The following is a 23,970-nucleotide window of genomic DNA, read 5'->3' as shown; positions in this document are numbered from 1 at the left end:
CTAGCAGGACTTCGGTGAACCGGGCTGTAGCGGGCTAACAGGACTCCGGTATTCATCGCATGACATTTCCCCGAAGGGACAGACACAGGAACGAAGAAGGACACATGCCGGCCAGCCTAAGTGTCCCGGAGCAGTAGCAAGCTACCATGGCTCGGTGGAAACACTAGGAGACATTTCCCGGTAAGAGAGGCTACCAAGGATAAACAACTAGGTTGTCAGATCCCACACATACCAAGCATTTCAATAACATACACACAATATGCTCGATATGTGCAAATACAACATGGCATCACAACATGACTCTACAACTCAAGTATTTTAATCAATAGGCTCCGAGGAGCGAGATATTACAAACATGGGTCTCACGACCCAACAATCAGAGCATACAAGTCAAAGCACAAGCGGAAGCTATCATGTCTGGGTACAGACATCTATAAATGAAAAAGGCCGAGAAGCCTGACTATCTATCAGATCCTGCCGAGGGCACAAGATCGTAGCTGAGGTAACAAGCTAAACGTCGAAGACCACGCGGAAATACTAGTGAGACTGAAGTCTCTCTGCAAAAACATAAAATAGGCAAACGTGAGTACAAATGTACCCAGCAAGACTTACATCAGAACTATCTACATATGCATCATTATCAACAAAGGGGATGGTGGGGTTTAACTGCAGCAAGCCAGCTTTGACTCGGTGGCTATCCTGAACTACGACTGCAAGTAACTCTTTTGAGGTGGCGCACACGAGTCCACATATTCACCAACCAATACACCACTATGGATCCACTCCCGTCTCCCTACGAGAACGCCATCCATAGCACTCACGCTTATCTTGCGTATTTTAGAGTATCCACTTTCACTTGTCTATGAACTGATATAAGCAACCCAGAAGTCCTTTTCCGCGGACACGGCTATTCGAATAGATGATGTTAACCCTGCAGGGGTGTACTTCTTCACACACGCTCTCACCACTTACCGCCGTTTACACGACATGTACTCGGCAACCTTCAAGCGGAAGCCCAACGTGGGTGTCGGCCACGGCCTGCCTAAACACTCGAGTCTCTAGTCCAGGTTTATCGCCTATTCAGGTTCCATCCATGAGGAGATCCGGCCGGAGTTTCGCTCACAGCCCCAAACGATGTGAACAGGGTTCCGTGACACCAAACGGGCGCCCGGTTTACCCGGCCACGTGCCTACCGCATCACAGCCCACCCCTACGGTCAGCGCTGCGCACGGCCTCCAGCATACTACAAACACCAGAAACTACTTGCAACTCCTGGACAGAGGACAAGGGTGAATAAGAAGTCGAGCGGGGTCATATTTCAGGGCCCAATGTATGGTAGTAGCTGAATCATGGATCACAAACACAGAACTCAGTTCCTGAGGACGGCTTCAATGAGACAACCCACCATGTACTCCTACATGGCCTCTCACCGACACCTTTTACCAAATCGTGTTCACACACTTAGCTCACACACAGTAGGACATGTTCACCCGCCTCTGATTCATCCCGGATGAATCAGACCTGACTCAACTCTAAGCAGTAGCAGGCGTGACAAACAAGCATGAATGAGTAGGCACACAGGGCTCAAACAACTCCTACTCATGCTAGTGGGTTTCATCTATTTACTGTGGCAATGACAGGTCACGCAGAGGATAAAGGGGTTCAGCTACCGCAGCAAGTAACAGATGAATCGATGTTGTCCTAATGCAGTAAAAGAGAGCAGGAGCGAGAGAGTAGGATTGTATCGGAATGAACAAGGGGGTTTTGCTTGCCTGGCACTTCTGAAGATAACATTGAGTCTTCATCAGTGTCAACGATCACATCATCGGTATCACGTCTATCGAGAGGGGACAAATACCGGCAACACAGAAGGGAACACAATCAATGCAATGCACAATATGATGCATGATCATGACATGGCAAAATGAATGTGTTTTGGGCTAATGCAACTAGCAACAGATTAAATGAAGTTGGTTTGAATATAAAATTCAAATTCAAACTCCATATGTGATTAAATAAATGCCCTTTAATTGATTTGTGCTAAACAGCACCTATAAGTTGTTATAACATGCATGAAAATGGTACATATGGATTCCTTGAATTTTTCTGATAATTTTTCATATATAAATTATTTAATTTGGAGTTACGGTTAATTTTCTATGATTTTTAGAAGTTTTAGGCATTTTCTGAAATTTCTTATATAAAAATAAATTCAGAAAATAAGTTACTGCGTCAGCATGACGTCGGCATGACGTCAGCAAGTCAAAGGCGTCGACCAGGTCAAACCTGACCAGTGGGGTCCACTGGTCAGTGACCCAGTCAACTAACCAAGTTAGTTAGCCCTAACTAACTTAGTTAGCCGGGCGGGGCCCGCATGTCAGTGGCTCACCTAATTAACTAAATTAATTAACACTAACTAACCTAGCACTAACTAAGCAGGCGCCTGGGCCCACACGTCAGGGGGTCAAACCCCGGGTCAACTCGCCGGAGTTGACCCGCGGCTTGTCGCCGGCGACGCCAGCAACGGCGGAGGGCGTCGGAAACGCTCCTTCGACGACCAAGTCGGCGACTGAGGGGCTCTACGCGTAGCTGGGAGTCGCCCGCATCCATTTATGCAAACAGAAGGGGCTGAGGTGGCCCGAGCTCACCGGAACGGGGCCCGCGGCGGCGACCGGAGCACGGCGAGGTCGGGGTTGGCGCTAGAGGGCACGGCAGGTCGCACGGGTGGGCGCGCTCGGCTCCTGGAAGGGTGCTGAGCACGTTGCCGTGCTCGGGGGTTAGCTACGGTGGCTCTAGCCCCGTCTGCGTCATCGCCGGCGGCGAGGAACGGTCGGCTCCGACAGTCGGGGCGGTTAGAAGGCACGGACGGGCACGGGGAGAGAGGGGAAATGCACAGGGGCTCACGAGGGGTCGGGAGAGAAGCTCGGTGGGCTCGGGGAAGCCTCTGCAACGGCGAATTGACGACGGCGATCTCCGGGCACCGGAGATGAGGACGACGACGCTCCGGTCGACTGCGGCCTCCTCTGGTCGCGTGCGTCGCGTGTGTAGCTCCACGGGGTCAGGGCGGAGCTCAGGGATGCATAGTGGGAGCGAGGGGGTGGCTGTGGCCCCGGTAAACGACGTCGGCGGCGATGGGCTCCGCTCGGGAAGGGAGCAGAGAGGGGAGGGAGATCCAGAGAGCGAGGGAGAAGTGAGAGGGGGTCGGGGAGGCGCGTGGCGTCGTCCGGGGCGTCGCTGGGGAGGCCAGGGAGGAAGCAGGAGGTGGCCGAGCAGGGTGGAGGTGGCGCGCGCGGCGGTGTCGCGGTGTTCGTCCTCCTGGCAAGGAGGAAGACGACAGGGGAGGGGGGGCGGCGGTGGGCTGGGCCAGCGGGAGGAACTGGGCCGGCTGGGCTGGATAGGTAGGCGCCAGGTAGGCTCTGTTCTTTTTATTTTTTTCTATTTTCTGTAGTTTGTTTTGATTTAGTTTAGCAACTAAATCATTTAAATAAATTCTGTAGATTTTTATGTGGCTTGCTAAAATATATACAAAGCCACTCACAAACCTCCAGAATTATTGGAGTCATATTTAATATATATTTAAATATAAATCCAAAGCAAATAGTTATTGGATTAATTCAAATGGCCAAAATAATTATCTCTGTGACCCCAAAAATATTGGTTTAAATTTTACCTCTTACCAATATTTCCATGGAATAACAGGAACATTTTTTTTGGACACATTTGAGAAGATTTAATTGTTGGTTATTTTTAGAGGTTTCTGAGGCTTTTGAAAATTCCTCAATTCAAATTTCATTTGAATTTAAACATGATGCACACACCAGACAGCACCAGAAGCTAGGGATGTGACATTATGTTTGTTGCGACGTGACCTGCCATTGCCATCCTTGGTATCCGAAGTACCACGGTTCTTTGATATGTTATTACTGCGAGCCAGCCAGCTGTCTTCTCCCGCACAAAAGTGGGTCATGAGTGTCATGAGGGCTGCCATAGATTTCGGCTTTTCCTGACCAAGGTGTTGGGCTAGCCACTCGTCGCGGATGTTGTATTTAAAAGCTGCTAGGGCCTTTGCATCCAGACAGTCGATGATTTGATTTTTCTTAGTTAGGAACCGTGTCCAGAATTACCTGGCCGATTCCTCTGGCTGTTGAATTATGTGGCTCAAGTCATCGTCATCTGGTGGTCGCACATAGGTGCCCTGGAAGTTGTCGAGGAATGCGGCTTCCAGGTCCTCCCAACAACCTATGGATTCTGCTGGCAAGCTGTTGAGCCAATGCCGGGCTGGTCCTTTAAGCTTGAGTGGGAGGTATTTGATGGCGTGTAGATCGTCACCACGGGCCATGTGGATATGAAGGAGATAGTCCTTGATCCATACCGCGGGATCTGTCGTACCATCATATGATTCGATATTCACGGGTTTGAAACCCTCTGGGATTTGATGATCCATTACTTCATCTGTGAAGCATAACGGGTGTGTGGCGCCTCTGTACTGGGCTATATCATGACGCAGCTCGAATGAGTTTTATCTGTTGTGTTCGGCCCGGCCGGATTTACTTTTGCTGTATCCGGCGTGACGGTTATCGTCTCGTGTCATGGGGCACCCACGCGACCCGTAGATCGATCTTGTTTTCCTTGCTTTGTCCTCCAATATATCTCGTAGGTCTAGCGCGTTTCCCTGAGCCTTGGTATTTTTTGAGTGGCACCGGGGTGCGGCTTGAGTTGTGGGCCGAGAGGCCTCTCTGTCGCATCCACGAGGTAACCGGCCAGCCACGTCATACGCTTCTTCCTCCAGTCGGGGTAGCAACCTGCATTTTGGGTAACTCTTGGAGGGGCATTTGAGTTTGTATTCCTCGGCCGCGAGGACTTCAGTCCATCTTTCAGCTAGCAGATCTTGATCAGCTTGAAGCTGCTGCTGCTTTTTCTTAAGGCTATTTGTCGTGGCTATAAGCCGGCGCTTGAAGCGCTCTTGTTCGACGGGATCCTCTGGCACGACGAATTCGTCATCGTCGAGGCTTGCCTCGTCTTCGGAGGGGGCATGTAATTATCATCCTCCGCCTCTCCATCTGCCGCTCTCTCTGGAGGGCTGGCCTCTCCATCCTCCTGTCCTAGATCGTGCTGGAGGGGATTGTTGCCATCTTCGGCACTATCCGGAGTGTTATTATCTTCTGTGTCGGTATCACCACTTTTGCTTTGGCGGGACTTAGAGCGGTGCCGCTGACGTCAGCGCTTGGGTTGCTTCTTGGAGGGGTCATCCTCCGCTGTCTCATCGCCATTGCCTTCTTTGGGTGTGTCCACCATGTATATATCGTATGATGAGGTGGCTGTCCAGTGCCCTGTGGGCAGTGGTTCCTCTTCGTCTCCCGCATCATCGTCCATACCGTCGATGTCTTCGGAGTCAAAGTAGAACATGTCGGTTAAGTCGTCAACAGTGGCTACTAAGTGGGTGGTGGGTGGGCAGCGAATTTCTTCGTCATCCGCATCCCAATCCTGCCGGACATAGTTCGGCCAGGATCCTCCTGACAAGGAGAGAGACCTTAATGAGTTCAGTATGTCGCCAAAGGGCGAGTGCTGAAAAATATCTGCGGAGGTAAACTCCATGATCGGCGCCCAATCGGATTCGCTAGGAACGGGCGCAGGCGGTTCGGAGTCCGTGGCCGGAGAAGGATCTGGCAGTCTGACAACACGGCTCTCATGCAGGGTAAGGTTGATGTTCGGCTCGATCGCCGCTGAGGGTAAGGCCTCCGTGGCGGGGTCCATCCACCAGTCCATGAACGGCGCAACTGGCTCCAAATTGAGGGTCGGAGCGGCTGCCGATGCGATCTCCTGAACACTGTCTGACGGTAGAGCTAAATCGTACTCATCGTGACCGTGTGACGCGCAAGGCAAAGGCTCGAATTCGTCGAAGATCAAGTCTCCGCAGATATCGGCCGTGTAGTTTAAGCTTCCAAACCTGACCTGGTGGCTAGGGGCGTAACTTTCGATCTGCTCCAGATGGCCAAGCGAGTTGGCCCGTAGTGCGAAGCCACCGAACACAAAGATCTGTCTGGGGAGAAAAGTCTCACCCTGGACTGCATCGCTATCGATGATCGTACGAGCCATCAAGCCTAACGGCGACGACACAGAGGAACTCTCAATGAAAGCACTAATGTCGGTGTCAAAACCGGCGGATCTCAGGTAGGGGGTCCCGAACTGTGCGTCAAATGCGGGTGGTAACAGGAGGCATGGGACATGATGTTTTACACAGGTTCGGGCCCTCTTGATGGAGGTAAAACCTACGTCCTGCTTGATTTATTCTTGATGATATGTGTATTACAAGAGTTGATCTACCACGAGATCGGAGAGGCTAAACCCTAGAAGCTAGCCTATGGTATGATTGTATGTTATCCTACGGACTAAAACCCTCCGGTTTATATAGACACCGGAGAGGGTTAGGGTTACACAAGGTCGGTTACAGAGGAGGAGATATCCATATCCGTACTTCCTAGCTTGCCTTCCATGCCAATTAGAGTCCCATCCGGACACGAGACGAAGTCTTCAATCTTGTATCTTCATAGTCCAACAGTCCAGCCAAAGGATATAGTCCGGCCAAAGGATATAGTCCGGCTGTCCGGAGACCCCCTAATCCAGGACTCCCTCACTCCTTTTATAGATTAATTGGTTACCACACTGGCAAAGTGGTCATTATCCACTGATATGATAGCGAACAGTGCTATCATACCTAACTCTGTGGGCTGATAGGGTGCATTGAATGCACCGCTGAGTGTCACATCACTGGTTTTCTGGCAAGGCCTGCCGGGCTATCTCGCCAGCTTCGCACCTGTTCTCCTGACACGTCGCAGGACGAGTGTCATCTGTAGGCTTCTCTCGTAGGAAATGGCTGCCATGTGGTGAATGGCTACCGCTTAATCATCTTGCGGCTTGACACCGCACTGATTGACGACGTGGGTCGTGCCTAAGTGGTTGGTGGGGTGGTTCCGCCCCCGTGAGCCCCGGCAGGCTCTGCTGGGGAGCCTCGGTTGCTTGCTTCTGGTGGTGGCCTTGCCCCTTGTCGGGCTCGCCTTCCCGGCAAGGGAGGCCCTTCTATTGCCAATATCTTGCTCCTTAGGCTCGATCTTGGTCCCTCTGAGCTGCATGTTGGTTATTCAAATCTCTTGGTTCTTCAATCTCTGACTTAAGCTAGTGCTTCAATCTTGATCTTGCGCATGTGCATAGTTGGTCAACAGACCCAGGGTTTGTTGCACCGACAGAAGCCCCCGGGCCTGCCCCGAACATGCTGCTGAGCGTCGTCGAGGTAGGGCCGAATAAGTGCACAGGCAAGGTTGTTGAAGGGGTTGGCCCCTTAAGTTTTCTGTTGCTGCTTCATCAGCCTTGATTCTGGGCCAGTTTCCGGTTTCCCTGTGCGCGGCATGAGGCCAATAGTGGTAGGGCCGCTCTAGTAATGGCCCGTGGATGACTTTAACACATGGGGTAGAAACTACCAATTTACTCTTCCCACAACGTGCCCTTATCCTTAGCCACGTATGCAACATGCATCGTGCAGCGTAGGTAACGGAGGCACGTGGCGTGAGAGAGTACCTTTGGTAAGGGCCCACCCATCTTGAATTGGTGGAGGAGGGCGGTGGTCATCCATGGATGGAGCAGCTGCCCCTCCTCGCTTGGCCTATAAAAGGGAGGAGCGGAGGAGGGCAGAGTCATCCATCTCTATGGTTCTCCTCTCCTCATCTTCTGTTTCCGCTGGTCATGCTTGAGAAGGAAGCCTGGGGCCAGCCCCCGGGCTATTGCTCGGAGCATTCGTCGCCTCACGCCAGTGCTGACGCTTGGGGAGTGAGCCTGGTCCTTGGCGCGGGGAATATTCTGGTCTCTTTGATGCTTGTCCGGGAGGTGGGGCTGGAGATCATTGGTAATCCCAGCATCGCCCCTCCCGGAGGTCATGGATTTGTCATCGACGAAAGGCGCGCCTTCCTGCCCGCCAAGGTGGGGCGCGGCGCAGCTTGTGCCTCCTGGCCGTTCCGGTTGCTTGTTGTTTCTTTGCTGGAGGCGCCGGACCGGAGTCTTGGCACTTCCCGGGAGCAGCAATGGTGAGGAGAAAGCGAGGGAAGACGAAGAAGGCGGGTGGCAGGGGGTCAGGTTGGAGTACGATGGCGTAGATGCCTTCATCTCCGACCGTCGACCTGCCGCCTCATCTTTCCTCTCTTCCCCTCCCTCTCCGGCACCGTCATCACCAGCGTCTTCGGGCGATAGTCGGGGAGGGATGTTCTCTTGGTGCCTTCTCCTCACCTCCAATAGTCTTCTGGCTGAGCTTTGGTAGATCACTCCAGCGGCGACCAGATGGCGTCGTCTCGTCCCCCGCGCTCCTCATGCATGTATATGTCCATGCAGAGGTGGAGTGCCTCTTTATTGTAATTAAACGAGTTTTCCCCGGCAGGATATCCTGCCGGCACCCATTTTATCTGCCGTAGAACCATGTCTGTCGGGGAACAGACTGAGGCACCAGCCCCCCGCCCACTCCCTTTTCACCAAGGGCCCCTACGACCATCCAGGCTGAAGCAGCGTTCGAGCCAAGGATGGGAGCACCCTAGTTCCAAGAGAGCGGCGAGGTTTCTCTATGCACAAGTTATAGCTTACAGAACACCAATGGACAAGAGGTAAACTTATCTGTTTGGCTTGCCCGGGATCACTATCGTGCAATCTTCTTGTCCCTTGTCAGAGTCAAGTTCACGGTAGGAACATGCAACTCCATGTAGATGAGAATGAATGCAGGATGCAATCCTATCTATATGCATATGCAAATGCTCATGAAATGCTTCTGCAGCGATCTGGGTGTGCTCGTGCATGCATGCAATCTCGATCGAGGGCCCCCCACAGCGCTTCTTTATTTTATCTTGCACGGGGTCATTGCCCCGGCTTTGTACAAGGGGTTACATGCAACTGAGGCAAGGCCTATACAAAAGGGTGGCTATCGGGAAGTGCCCGTCAGCCTCGCACCTTACGGGTAGTACTTACAGAGATGTTCAATATTCCATGAGTTCTGCAACTGTGTGCCATCCCCGGTCTCTAGACGGACTGCGCCAGGTCTGGTGACTCATACCACCCGAAAGGGCCTTCCCACTTCGGTGATAACTTGTTTGTACCTTTGGTGGACTGAACGCGCCTAAGGACAAGGTCACCTTCCTCAAAACACCGGGCATGAACCCTGCGGCTATGATAGCGACGCAGGGCTTGATGGTAGCGTGCAGCACGTGTAGCAGCCCGGAGACGGTTCTCCTCAAGTAGCATAGCGTCGTCACGCCGGTGCTGATCTTGCGCTACTTCATCGTAGGCAAGCACTCGAGGGGGCCCGTAAATGAGTTCCATGGGGATAATTGCTTCTGCCCCATAGACCAGGGAGAAGGGAGTCTGCCCGGTAGCTCGGTTAGGTGTCGTTCTAAGGGACCAAAGAACTACTGGCAGCTCCTCAATCCACCGCATGCCGTGCTTCTACAGCGTATCAAAAGTTCTTGTCTTGAGGCCACAAAGCACTTCAGCATTCGCCCTCTCAGCTTGTCCATTGCTTCGGGGGGGGGGGGTGCCACAGAAGCAAATGAGATTTTGCATCCGAGGGTATGAACATATTGCATGAAGGCGTGGCTCGTGAACTGGGTGTCGTTGTCTGTGATGATCCTTGTCGGAAATCCGAAACGACACACCAATTCTTTCAAGAACTTGATAGCTGACTGAGCAGTCATCTTTCTCACGGCAGTCACTTTCGGCCACTTTGTAAACTTGTCGATGGCAATGAACAAGAATTCAAAGCCCCCGATCGCTTGGGGGGAGGGGCCGAGGATATCAAGCCCCCAGACTGAAAATGGCCATGATAGAGGGATTGTCTGGAGGGCTTGGGTAGGCAGGTGTGTTTTCTTGGAATGGAACTGGCAGGCTTCACATTTCTTGACGAGCTCAACTGCATCTTGGAGGGCTGTGGGCCAATAGAATCCTTGCCGGAGTGCTTTCCCAACTAATGCCCTTGATCCAATGCGTGAGCCACACATTCCTCTGTGAATCTCAGCCAGCAGTTCCTTTCCATCCTCCTGACAAACACACTTCAATTTCACACCATTGGGCCTCCTTCTGTACAGAGTGTCATTGACAAACTGATACATACTGGCCCTCCGGGCTACTCTTTCAGCTTCATCTTGATTGCCATGGAGTTCTCCGGTTTGGAGGAAGTGGACAATGTGCCTTGCTCAAGTTGGAGCCTGAGGCTCGACAACAAGGACTAGCGGCACCTCCTCTGCTGCGGGAGCATCAGCCTCGTACGCGGGGTCCATAGGCCCGGCTGGAGGGGGGTCCGGCAGGCTGTGAAGAGTCGTTTCTGGCAGGGTCTCTGCCGGGAGTGGATGGCTCTGCCGGGATAGGCTTACCGTAGTCCAACTTTCTCCTCTTTCGGGCCATTGTGGCTGGTGATACGGAGGGTTGAGAGAGATGGAGAACAAAAGTTCCTGGTTCCACAGGAAGCTTCTATGCAGCACACTTTGACAAGTGATCAGCTATGTTGTTTTCCGCACGGGGTATGTGCTCTGTTTGCAACCCGTCAAAGTGCTCCTCCAATCTCCTTACTTCCTCAACATATGCTTCCGTCAATGGGATTTGGTAATCCTTGTTGACTTGTCTCACCACGAATTGTGAATCTCCTCGAATGATCAGCTTCTTAATTCCCAATTCTGCTGCACTCCTGAGCCCGGCAAGGAGCCCTTCATACTCGGTTGTATTTTTGGTGGCTTCTTCTCGGGCAAAGTGCATCTGGACAACATACTTCAAGTGCTCCCTAGAAGGGGGAACAAGAAGCACGCCAGCCGCTGCACCTTGTAGGGAAAAAGCATCATCAAAATACATAATCCATCTTGGGGTGATTCCTTGCCGGGGAGAGCTGTCTCTGTCCTTTCCTCATCAGGGGTTGGCGTCTGATACGTCTCCAATGTATCTATAATTTTTGATTGTTCCATACTATTATATTATCCATCTTGGATGTTTTATATGCATTTATATGCTATTTTTATATGATTTTTGGAACTAACCTATTAACCTAGAGCACAGTGTCAGTTTCTGTTGTTTTCCTTGTTTTTGAGTTTTACAGAAAAGCGGAGTCCAATTGACGTGCCAATTTTTGATGATTTTTTATGGACCAAAAGAAGCCCCCAGAGTAAAAGAGTTGGGCCAGAAGAGTCCCGAGCCATCCATGAGGGTGGAGGGCACGCCCTACCCCCCTAGGCGCGTCCTCCTATCTCGTGGACGACTCGGAGACCCCCCCCCCCTAGAGTGAGACCGACGCCAAAAATTCCTATAAATATAGAAACCCCCGAAAAGAAACCTAGATTGGGAGTTCCACCGCCGCAAGCCTCTATAGCCACCAAAAACCAATCGGGACCCTGTTTTGGCACCCTGCCGGAGGGGGGATCCATCACTGGTGGCCATCTTCATCATCCCGGCGCTCTCCATGACGAGGAGGGAGTAGTTCACCCTCGGGGCTGAGGGTATGTACCAGTAGCTATGTGTTTGATCTCTCTCTCTCTCTCTCATGTTCTTGATATGGCATGATCTTGATGTACCGTGTGCTTTGCTATTATAGTTGGATCTTATGATATTTATCCCCCTCTATCTCCTTGTGATGAATTGAGTTTTCCCTTTGAAGTTATCTTATCAGATTGAGTCTTGAAGGATTTGAGAACACTTGATGTATGTCTTGCATGTGCTTATCTGTGGTGACAATGGGATATTCATGTGATCCACTTGATGTATGTTTTGGTGATCAACTTGCGAGTTATGTGACCTTGTGAGCTTATGCATAGGGGTTGGCACACGTTTTCGTCTTGATTCTCCGGTAGAAACTTTGGGGCACTCTTTGAAGTTCTTTGTGCTGGTTGAATAGCTGAATCTGAGATTGTGTGATGCATATCATATAATCATACCCACGAATACTTGAGGTGACATTGGAGTATCTAGGTGACATTAGGGTTTTGGTTGATTTGTGTCTTAAGGTGTTATTTTACTACAAACTCTAGGGCTGTTTGTGACACTTATAGGAATAGCCCAACGGATTGCTCGGAAAGAATAACTTTAAGGTGGTTTCGTACCCTACAATAATCTCTTCGTTTGTTCTCCCCTATTAGTGACTTTGGAGTGACTCTTTGTTGCATGTTGAGGGGTTGTTATATGATCCAATTATGTTATTATTGTTGAGAGAACTTGCACTAGTGAAAGTATGAACCCTAGGCCTTGTTTCAACGCATTGCAATACCATTTTCGCCCACTTTTATCATTAGTTACCTTGCTGTTTTTATATTTTCAGATTACAAAAACCTATATCTACCATCCATATTGCACGTGTATCACCATCTCTTCGCCGAACTAGTGCACCTATACAATTTACCATTGTATTGGTTGTGTTGGGGACATAAGAGACTCTTTGTTATTTGGTTGCAGGGTTGTTTGAGAGATACCATATTCATCCTATGCCTCCCACGGATTGATAAACCTTAGGTCATCCACTTGAGGGAAATTTGCTACTGTCCTACAAACCACTGCACTTGGAGGCCCAACAACGTCTACAAGAAGAAGGTTGTGTAGTAGACATCAGCGTCCATTCTGCAATAAACTCTGCCAAAGCCCTGCCCTAAATAGTTGTAGTGCTCTCAAACTTCAAACCAAAGTTGGATAACTCCAAAGCCCATTCCCCTATTCTGCCAGTTGCCTCAGGGTTTTGGAGTATCCTTTGCGGCGGGAAACGAGTGACAACCGTGATCTCATGGGCTTGGAAGTAGTGGTGCAGTTTCCTTGAGGCCATAATGAGACCAAAGATCAACTTTTCTACGCCAGAGTACCTCGATCTAGCCCCCTGTAACAAGGAGCTGACAAAGTACACTGGGCGTTGCACCACTTTCTTCCTTGCTGCATCCTTGGGGTTGCTCTCGTTGTCGTGCTCATTGTTGTCCTGATCCTTTTCTGACTCTGCCGTGATCTGGACACTTTCTGCCTCATCCACCTCTTGATGTGCTACCAAGGCCGCACTGACCACCTGGTTGGATGCCACCAAGTAAAGCAATAACGGCTCTTGGGGTTTAGGTGCAACCAAGGTAGGCACAAACGATAGGTAGGCTTTCAATTCCTACAAAGTTGTATCTGCTTCCGGGGTCCACTTCATAGGCCCCGCCTTCTTCAAAACCTTGAAGAACGGCAGGGCACGCTCAGCAAACTTGGAGATGAATCTGCTCAGCGTGGCAATGCATCCCGTCATGCACCTCACATCTTTAACTATGTTGGCGCTTGGATCTGCTCAATGGCCTTGATCTTGTCGGGGTTGGCTTCGATCCCCCGATGGGACACGAAGAACCCAAGTAGCTTGCCGGAGGGAACACCAAATACACACTTCTCTGGGTTAAGCTTTGGATTGATCTTGCGTAGATTGGCAAATGTCTCTTCCAAATCCTGGATAAGGGTGGCCTTATCCTTGGTTTTGACCACGATATCATCCATATAGGCTTCTATATTTCTGTGCAACTGTGGCTCAAAACCGATCTGGACTGCCCTTGCAAAAGTGGACCCAATACTCTTTAATCTGAACAGCATGCGGACAAAGCAGTACGTACCACATGGAGTGATGAATGATGACTTCTCTTCATCTTCCTTGAACATGAAGATTTGATGATATCCTGAGTATGCATCCAGAAAAGAGAGCAAATCACATCCCGAGGTAGAATCCATGATCTGGTCGATGCGCGGCAAGGGAAATGGTTCCTTCGGGCAAGCTTTGTTGAGGTCTGCGAAATCAATGCTGAGCCTCCACTTCCCGTTAGCCTTCCGGACCACTACTGGATTTGCCAACCATGTAGGATGCAGTACTCCTTTGACCAAACCAGCTGCCTCTAACTTCTTGATCTCTTCGTCAATGAACTGCTGCCTCTCCAAGGCATGCTTCCATACTTTCTGCCTTGACGGGTCGGGCATGTGGGCAAACAACAAGGTGGTGCTCAATTACCTCCTTGGGAACACTGGGGATATCAGATGGTTGCCAAACAAACACATCGATATTCGCCCATGGGAAGGCAATGAGTGTGCTTTCCTATTTGTCATCAAGGGTGGCGCTAATAGTGAAAGTACCATCAACGCCAGCCAGCCCTGCCGGGACTTTCTTCACTTGGGGTGCAGTAACCTTGGTTCTCTTGTTGTTGGAACACTCCGGCACATCGTCAACGGGTGTCGTGCACTCGGAGGGGGCACGCTTCCCGGACTCCTTGCCGGAGGTCCTACAATCCCTCTTCTTTCCTTTGTTTTCCTTGGCGGGAGCTGCTGCTGCCGCAGCCTCTGCTGCGACTGCATCCCGATCCATCTTATCCACACAGATAATTGCATCCTTCTCATCTGACGGGATAGTGAGGACTCCCAATGGCCCAGACATTTTCAGGGTGTTGTAAGCATAGTGGGATGTTGCCATGAACTTGGCCGGGGCTGGTCGTCCAAGAATCCCATTGTATGTTAGGGCGAGATCAACCACATCAAACACAATCTTCTCAGTCCGATAGTTCAGCTCTCCCCCAAACGTCACCGGCAACGTAATCTTCCCCTTAGGATGACTCCTGTCGAGATTAACTCCTTGAAACGTGCCGGTGGTCTCTAGTTCCTCTTCTCTTATCTGAAGCTTGCTGATAACTACTGGGGAAATCAGATTCAATCTGGCCCCACCCTCCACTAGCATCTTTGTGACCTTGAGGTTGCGAATTGTTGGGGAGACCAACAACAGCAAGCACCCCATAGCAGTGGTGCGATCAGGGTGATCCTCTTTGTCAAAAATGATGGGTGTACGGGACCACTCGAGCGGCTTCCGGGCCTCTGGCACTGGTTCCACAACATTGACCTCTCGTGCACATCGCTTGAGTTGGCGATGAGAGGAGTGCAAAGATGCACCCCCATCAATGCATAGGGCACCAGTGGCCTTCTGTAATTCATGCTCACTGATTTCCTCCTCACCCCCTCCATCACTGGCATCATCATAGGTTTCCTTCTCTTGGCCCCTGGCGGGTTTTCCTTGGTTCCAAAAGGGTTTGTCGGGGCGATTTGCTTCACCACCCCGGCCCTTACTGCTAGCAGCATTCTGACCTTTCTCCTTGTCACGCCTATCATACTCTACCCTCTGTCTCTTGACAAGCTACTCAACCTGATAACACTCCTGAAGGTCGTGGCCTTTGGTCTGGTGGATCTTGTAGTACGGCCCATCACCTTTCCCAACTTTTTCCGCGGCAGCGGCTTCCTGGCAGGCAGTGCACGCGACAGCTTCCTTGCCGAGGGCCTCAACCTTGGCCTTCTTGTCGGTACTAGGTGTGCCCGAACCTTCTACAATCATCATTGCCTTGTCTCTTGGCTTCTTACTGCGCTTCTTGCCCTTCCTCTGACTGGTTGATTCATCTTCATCCACTGAATCAACATTAATGCAATCCTCCTATCCGAGCAACTTCCTTCCTTCTTCCATCCGGGAACACTTGTCCACCAGCGTATATAGTTCTTTCATAGTCTTGGGAAACTGCACGTTCATTTTAGAATGAATGCGGCGGTTGCGCACATTGGACTAGAAAGCTGCTATAACGGCTGTCGGATGGATATTTGGAATATTCCTACGAACTTTACTAAATCTCTACAATTACTTATGGAGGGTTTCTCCTTTCTTCTGCTGGAGAAGCTGCAGGTCGGTGGGCCTGCCGGACTCTTGGTGGCCACCGGTGAAGGCACCGATGAACTCGTGGCACAGGTCTGCCCATGACGAAATGGAGTTCTCCGGCAGGTGTATCAGCCAAGACCTCACATTGGACTTGAGGGCCAAAGGGAAGTAGTTGGCAAACACCTTCTCATCTCTTCCCCCGGCAGCCGGAACAACGATGGTGTAGATGCTCAGGAACTCTGCCGGGTTCAGCCTCCCGTCGTACTTCTCAGGTATCTCTGGCTTGAACGTGCGAACAGACAGCCAATGGACTTGCCACAGCTCACGTGTAAAGGCAGGGCAGCCGACCTCGAAAGGTAGGCACCCACCAACACCGAGCGCAGGCTCATCGACGTTGAGGCTGTCGCACCCGTCGGTCTGGCGGGGGTCGTTGCGGCGCCGTTCGGCGATGACGCGCGCGTCTCCCTGCTGCATGTCTTCCGGGGTTCAACGTTGGCCTGGACGTGCTCGAGGGTTAGAGGAGGCCATCAAGACGTCGTCGGGCTCTTGATTCTGCCGCGCCCTCGCTGCCGTCCGTGGTGGGGACTGAACCGTGGGGACGGCCACCTTCGTACGGCTAGCGGAGCGGGCGGTGGCTGTTGCTTGGGGAGGTTGCGGCGGGAAAGCTCGTCGCGAGCCCCCAGCATCGGCGAAACCGAGCAGGCTTTGGATGGTGGCACGCCACTCATCCATCTGCTCGGCTGCTGGCGGAAACCTCAGTAATAGCTGAGCTCGAGCCATGGCTTCCATGGCCGTGCTTGGCATGGATATCGACGACGTCGACCGCACCATCGCCTGGCTCAAGATGGTGCCAGCGGCGGTGGCGCCGCGCCCACACTGTTGTGGGACAACCATCAGGGCAGCGGGGTGGCGCGGTGGTGGTGCTCGAAGATCAGCGGCTCCGTTGAGCGCAACGGCCTGGTTGGCTCGCCCGAGAGGAGGCGCATGCGCCGCGGCTGCTCCCGTGATGGGGGTGACCGACGGGCGATGGCTTGCCCCGAACTGAGTGCCGTTGCCGTGGCTGTGCTCGTCGATGAGAGGAGGGGGCACGCACGGAGTGACCCCCTCGCCTGCACCCTGCAGAGCTCGACCATTGAGACGTTGTTGATGTTGTCCTCCTCCGGTAGCTTCGGCCCCCATGTCGGCCACGGGGGAGGTGGTAATGGCGCCACCTGCGCCAACCATGCCCCCAGTAGCGTCCACGTCCTCGCACGCCCCCGTGTCCTCTGCGGTGTTAGAGGCCGCGGGCGGTGGAGCCGTCGAGGTGGATGGATAGGCTGAGGTGCCAGATTTCTTCTTGGGCGCGATGGTCGATGGCGCTGTCGAGGATGAAGATGACGCGCGGTGTATGCTTTCAGGTTCGCGCAAGCGCTCCCCCTACCTGGCGCGCCAAAGATGTCGCGGGATTTTTGCAGCCACCTATGGGACCGGGTGGCCCCTTGTTGGTTCGGCAGAGGGACGGCGCGTTGCACAAAGAGCAGACCAACGCACGGTAGTGCGTCGGGGAGCACACAAGCAATTTACCCAGGTTCGGGCCGCTGTGATTCTTAAGACCCTACTTCTGCTTTAGTGGATTGATGGAAGAATGAATGCGGTGGTGCATAGTACACTTTCCCGGCAAGGTTTGCCTCATGGGCGTAGCGACTACGTGAGTGTGGTGACTTGGGGTTGTCAACTATCAAACCTTCTAACCCCTCCTACGAGTGCCATGGGCCTCCTTTTATAGATTAAGGGGTTACCACAGTGGCAAAGTGGTCATTATCCACTCATATGATAGCGAACAGTGCTATCATACCTAACTCTGTGGGCTGACAGGGTGCATTAAATGCACCACTAAGTGTCACATCGCTGGTCGTCCGGCAAGGCCAACCGGGCTATCTCGCCAGCTCCGCACCTGTTCTCCTGACACGTCGCAGGATAGGTGTCATCTGTAGGCTTCTCTTGTAGGAAATGGCTGCTGAGGGTGTCCTGGATTAGGGGGTCTCCGGACAGCCGGACTATATCCTTTGGCCGTACTGTTGGACTATGAAGATACGAGATTGAAGACTTCGTCCCGTGTCCGAATGGGACTCTACTTGGCATGGAAGGCAAGCTAGGCAATACGGATATACATATCTCCTCCTTTGTAACCGACCTTGTGTAACCCTAGCCTCCTCCGATGTCTATATAAACCGGAGGGTTTTAGTCCGTAGGACAAGATACAATCATACCATAGGCTAGCTTTTAGGGTTTAGCCTCTCGGATCTCGTGGTAGATCAACTCTTGTACTACTCATATTATCAAGAATAATCAAGCAGGACGTAGGGTTTTACCTCCATCAAGAGGGCCCGAACCTGGGTAAAACATTGTGTCCTCTGCCTCCTGTTACCATCCGCCTTAGACGCACAGTTCGGGACCCCCTACCCGAGATCCATCGGTTTTGACACCAACATTGGTGCTTTCATTGAGAGTTCCTCTGTGTCGTCATCATTAGGCTTGATGGATCCTTCAATCATCGATAATGATGCAGTCCAGGGTGAGACTTTTCTCCCCGGACAGATCTCTATATTCGGCGGCTCCACGCTGCGGGCCAACTCGCTTGGCCATCTGGAGCAGATCGAGAGCTACGCCCCTGGCTATGAGGTCAGATTTGGAAACTTAAACTACACAACCGACATCCACGGAGACTTGATCTTCGACGGATTCAAGCCCTTGCCGAGTGCGCCGCACGGTCACGATGAGCATGATTTAGCTCTACCATCGGACAGTGTTCGGGAGATCGCACCGGCGACCGCTCCGACCTTCAATTCGGAGCCAATTGCACCATCCAGGGACGGGTGGATAGACCCCTCCACAGAGGCCACATTTTCATCGGCGATCGAGCCGAGTATCGACCTTACCCTTCACGAGAGCCGTGGCGCCAAACTGCCGGATTCTTCCCCGGCCACGGACTCCGAACCGCCTACGCCCGTGCCTATCAGATCCGGCTGGGCGCCGATCATGGAGTTCACCTCCGCGGATATCTTTCAGCACTCGCCCTTCAGTGACATACTGAGCTCATTAAGGTCTCTCTCCCTGTCAGGAGAGTCCTTGCCGAACTATGTTCGGCGGGATTGGGATGCGGATGATGAAGAAATTTGCTGCCCACCCACCACCCACTTAGTAGCCACTGTCGACGATTTGACCGACATGCTCGACTTCGACTCCGAAGACATCGACAGTATGGACGACGATGTAGGAGATGAACAGGAACCACTGCCCACAGGGCACTGGGCGCCCACTTCATCATATGATGTTTACATGGTGGACACACCCAAAGAAAACGACGACGAGGAACGGAAGGACACAGCAAAGGGTTGTTCCCTCGAGAAGCAGTCAAAGCGGCGGCGTAAGCGCCGCTCCAAATCCCGCCTCGGCAGAAACAGCGATCATATAGACCAGCGATAGAGCAGGGTGAACCATCGCCCGACCACGGCAACACGGAGAATCAAATCGAACAACCCGACTCCGTCGAAGATAACAGTCCGGACGACATCACACCAGACAGGCACCCGGAGCAACAGAATGCCCATCAAAGGCTTGTTTCCACTGCGAGGAGTCTGAAAAAGCATAAGCAAAGGCTCAGGGCTGCACAAGACACACTCAGAATCAGATGGAGTGAAGTACTTAACACTGCAGCGAAGTACGGCGGTAATCGCCACACCAAGAGCTACCCGAAGCGAAAGTTGCTACCTGAATTCAATGAGGAGGCCTTAGATCCCCCGCAACCAAAAACAAAACAGCCATCCGGACGGATAGACGACCTCGTGGCCAACATAGAGTGACAAACAACACCGCACATAAGCCAGTACGCGATCCACGTGAGGGCTCGCATTAAAAGGACGGCGCAACCAGATCCATCTACGGGCCACGCAAGCGCGCTCCAGCATGCAATGCAACACAACAAACATCCCAACACCACGGTACACCCAAATATAGGGATGCTGCACACCCCCTATGTTTCACCGATGAGGTGCTGAACCATGAATATCCAGAGGGATTCAAACCCGTAAACATAGAGGCGTACGACGGAATGACAGACCCTAGGGTCTGGATTGAGGACTACATCCTCCATATCCATATGGCTCGAGGAGACGATCTCCATGCCATCAAGTACTTACCCCTCAAGCTCAAAGGGCCAGCTCGGCACTGGCTTAAAAGCCTCCCCGAAAACTCCATTGGAAGATGGGAAGAGCTCGAAGACGCCTTTCGGGCAAATTTTCAAGGGACCTATGTCCGACCACCGGATGCAGACAGTTTAAGTCATATAACTCAACAGCCCAGAGAGTCAGCCCGAAAGCTTTGGAACAAGTTCCTCACTAAAAAGAACCAAATAGTTGACTGTCCGGACGCCGAAGCATTAGCAGCTTTCAAGCACAGTGTTCGAGACGAATGGCTTGCCAGACACCTCGGCCAAGAAAAGCCGAGAACAATGGCAGCATTAACAAGCCTCATGACCCGCTTTTGCGTGGGTGAGGACAACTGGTTATCTCGATGCAGCACCAGCGACCAAAGTACATCCGAAGTCAGGGACGGAAACGGGAAATCATGACGCAGCAAAAACAAGCGCCGAAATAAAGAAGACAGCCCGAAGAGCACGGCGGTAAACGTCAGATTCAGAAGCTCTCGGCTAGGTCAGCAAAAGCTGCCCTCCAAAGGCAACAGAGACGAACTGTCCAGCCTAAACAAGATTCTGGACCAAATATGTGAGATCCATAGCACCCCCGATAAACCTGCAAATCATACCCATAGAGAATGTTCGGTCTTCAAGCAGTCCGCCAAGCTCAACGCCGAACATAAGGGGCAGGATACACCAAGCGAAGACGAGGACGAGCCTCGCAAGCAAAGCACTGGGGAGCAGAACAAATTCGCACCAGAAGTCAAAACAGTAAACGTGTTACACGCGACAAAGGGGAGAAACAAAGCGGCACTCCTAGAGACACATGCCCCAGGGCCTATCACCGCGGAGTTCTGCCACTGGTCGTCCCAACCGATCACCTTCAACCATCGGGATTACTCGGCAAGTATCCAGCGTGGAGGATGGGCTGCCTTGGTATTAGACCCAATAATTGACGGATACCACTTCAGACGAGTCCTGATGGACGGCGGCAGCAGTCTAAACCTAATATATCAGGACACAGTCCGCAAAATGGGGATAGACCCAACAAGAATCAGCCATGGCAATACTACCTTTAAAGGAGTAACGCCAGGCCCAGAAGCCCATTGCACGGGCTCCCTGCTACTAGAGGTTATATTCGGTTTTCCCGATAACTTCCGCCGCGAAAAGTTAACCTTCCACATCGCTCCGTTCCAAAGTGGCTATCAAGCACTACTTGGACGCGAAGCTTTCGCTCGCTTTAATGCAATACCGCATTACGCTTCTCGCATGCTTAAGATGCCCGGTCCACACGGCATCATTACAATAAATGGAAATATTGAGCGCACCTTGCGCACGGAAGACCGTGCGGCTGCCTTGGCAGCCGCACACTAAATGGCCTCACCAACTAAGCATCTGACAGGTCGTTAAGACCACGGACGCGGTTAGACAAGTCCGGCGCAGCTATATGTAATTGATACAGGTTTGATGGCTATACCCCTATTACAATACAAGGGGCTCAACACGCGCAAACAAGTGGCAATTAAGCTCAACTTTACTCATCTTGAACTATACATGGTTTCTTTAGTATAACCTACCTTTTTGCACGACAACTTTTCAACTAAGTTCCTCTCTTTTACAGATGACCATCATGCTACACCCGTCCAGGATACGGCACAACGGAGACACAGGCGCAGATGTGCAGCAGGGACCCGTTCCAAGGATTCTTTTTAGATTAAGACCCTGCGTAAACCTTTTTTACTGTCTCTTGTTGATATACATCCCCCGGATTGTCAGTACAATTCAGAAGGATGCTGACGTATTGGCATGTGGCCACGTCAGAATATTGTACGTACTTGGACACCAGGGGCTTATTACGAAGGGCACTGCTTAAGCCCGGTTTCCACCATAAAGACCGAATACCTTAGGGAGTGTTTGGCGTCATGAGTTTGGCCTTATATGCATCAGCTCCGAACCATGTCTTTGGTCAAATGTTGGGTTTGCCCGGCTCCTGTGTTTTGCTGCCTTACGTTCCGCTCTATCGGCTAAGGCGGCACCAGGAGAACTACTGCGATTGTGCCCTGGTTCATCCGGACAAGCACCTCAGTAGAGAAAGCCGAAAACTGACTGTCATGATATAGCGTGAGACTGGTCAACCACTCTATGACCTAGTGGAATCTTCGGGATTCCTCCGCCTTAACGAAGGGCTGTTTCCCGGCCAGGCATGTACGCACCCCGAATTCGGATGAGTGCGGAGCCACCAGGGGCTATATAGTAGCCCCACTGTCAAACTCCTCTGGCTAAGTGAAAGTGTTAAAGCATTATAGTCTGATTGCCTAGTTCGCTGCGCTATCACCTCCTTAAATGGACCAAGACGTTGGATCAAGTGTGAACATGCGCCTTCTGCGAACACCCCCATATTATATGCGTGGGGGCTGAAGCCAACGACTGCCATCTTTCAGGTTATATACTTTTAGGAGGCCCTCAATGACCATAGATCGAACCTATCCTATTTTTACAGTGCGATGTTGGCTATTCACGGACTAGCTGTACCTACTGCTTTTTTCTTGGGATCAATATCAGCAATGCAGTAATTTGACTGAAATGCACGATCTTCACAGGTATCACTTTTCACGATACCTAAAAGGTGGAATAGCGATTTTCGAACCATTCTCTTATATCCAGATTTTGTTCTCTCCCTATCCGTTGACAGGGTAGAGGCTCTCTTATCCAATTATTATCCTAAATAGGTTTGCTTTTTTTACTCGTCTTCTCTATTAATGCAGAAATAAGTAAAAAAGTATATAGTGCAGAAATAAGTAAAAAAGTATAATTAGATCTATCTCGAATTTTTGAGAACCCTTTGATAAGGCGTTCAAGGGGTTCTCAAATAAAACACGGAGAGCCGCCGACTCCAACTATCGTCCATGTACGATCCATACTAGATCTGACCAACTGCCCATCCTACCTCCTCTACCTTTTTGACAATCTTTTTTTCTTCTTAATCTTTCTATTCAAAATTCAGTTAACGACGAGATTTAGTATCCTTTCTTGCATTTTCATAACTCGTGAAATGCCGAGTAGGCACGAATTCCCCCAATTTGCGACCTACCATAGGAGGTATATTAGCGGGCTTATTCCATCTTAGTGTCCGTCCACCTCAACGTCTATATAAAGGATTACGTATGGGCAATATTGAAACTGTACTTTCCAGTAGTATCGCTGCTGTGTTTTTTGCAGCTTTCGTAGTTGCTGGAACTATGTGGTATGGGTCAGCAACGACCCAAATCGAATTATTTGGGCCTACTCGTTATCAGTGGGATCAGGGATACTTTCAGCACCCAGAATGAAAGGGGTGATCTCGCAGTTCTTGGTCTGTGAAGATGCGTTGTTAGGTGCTCCATTTTCCCATTGATGACGAACCTCAACCTGTGCTCGAGAGATAGCTCTTCATACATGGATAGAGATCCAGTTCCAATAGACTTATGGAATGTTCCCGTTCGTGTGCATCCAGCGGGAATTGAACCCGCAAATTTACCAATTATGAGTTGGGCGCTTTAACCATTCAGCCATGGATGCTTAACAGGGATCATCGTACATCGTAAATAACCAATTTTCATATAGAAAGACATATCATAGAAAAATGAAATCGAAAATATTCCGAGATAGCAAATATTCAGAGATGACTATGAAAACACCTCTCTGGATCCTCGAATTGAAAGAGAGATTGAGAGGGATCAAGAATCCTAATTCTCGCTATTTGGAATGGATCCAATTCTATTTCAACAATACCATTATAACTGTTACAGACCCACAAGGTCGGGTGGTTTTTTGGTCCTCGGCCGGTACTTGTGGATTCAAAAGCAAGAAAAGCATCACCCTATGCTGGTCAAAGAACAGCAGTAGATGCTATTCGTACAGTAGGTTTGCAACGAGCAGAAGTTATGGTAAAGGGCGCTCATATATACATAAATGGCCGCACAGGAGGCATCATAGTACTTTCGGGCAAAAGTATAAATACAGCCTTGATGAACTCAATAAAACATTGTTTTTACAATGGGAATACATGTCACTCAAACATAATATTCTTCGAGCACTGAGCCTCTATCGAACGAGCGCCTTCAAGAACTTCTTC

At 51.1% G+C, this 23,970-nt stretch overlaps 1 non-coding gene across 1 annotated transcript; it reads right to left on the bottom strand.

Moving 5' to 3' along the window:
* Window positions 1–23,340: 23,340 nt before the first annotated feature.
* Window positions 23,341–23,414, bottom strand: TRNAM-CAU. Its single transcript has one exon. It is a non-coding gene; the product is annotated as a tRNA-Met (tRNA).
* Between the last annotated feature and the right edge of the window lie 556 nt (window positions 23,415–23,970).

The sequence above is a fragment of the Triticum dicoccoides genome, chromosome 4A (assembly GCF_002162155.2).
Source record: "Triticum dicoccoides isolate Atlit2015 ecotype Zavitan chromosome 4A, WEW_v2.0, whole genome shotgun sequence".
Taxonomy (NCBI): domain Eukaryota; kingdom Viridiplantae; phylum Streptophyta; class Magnoliopsida; order Poales; family Poaceae; genus Triticum; species Triticum dicoccoides.
Note: the sequence above shows the minus strand (reverse complement) of the source record. Positions and strands in the feature narration are given on the sequence as shown.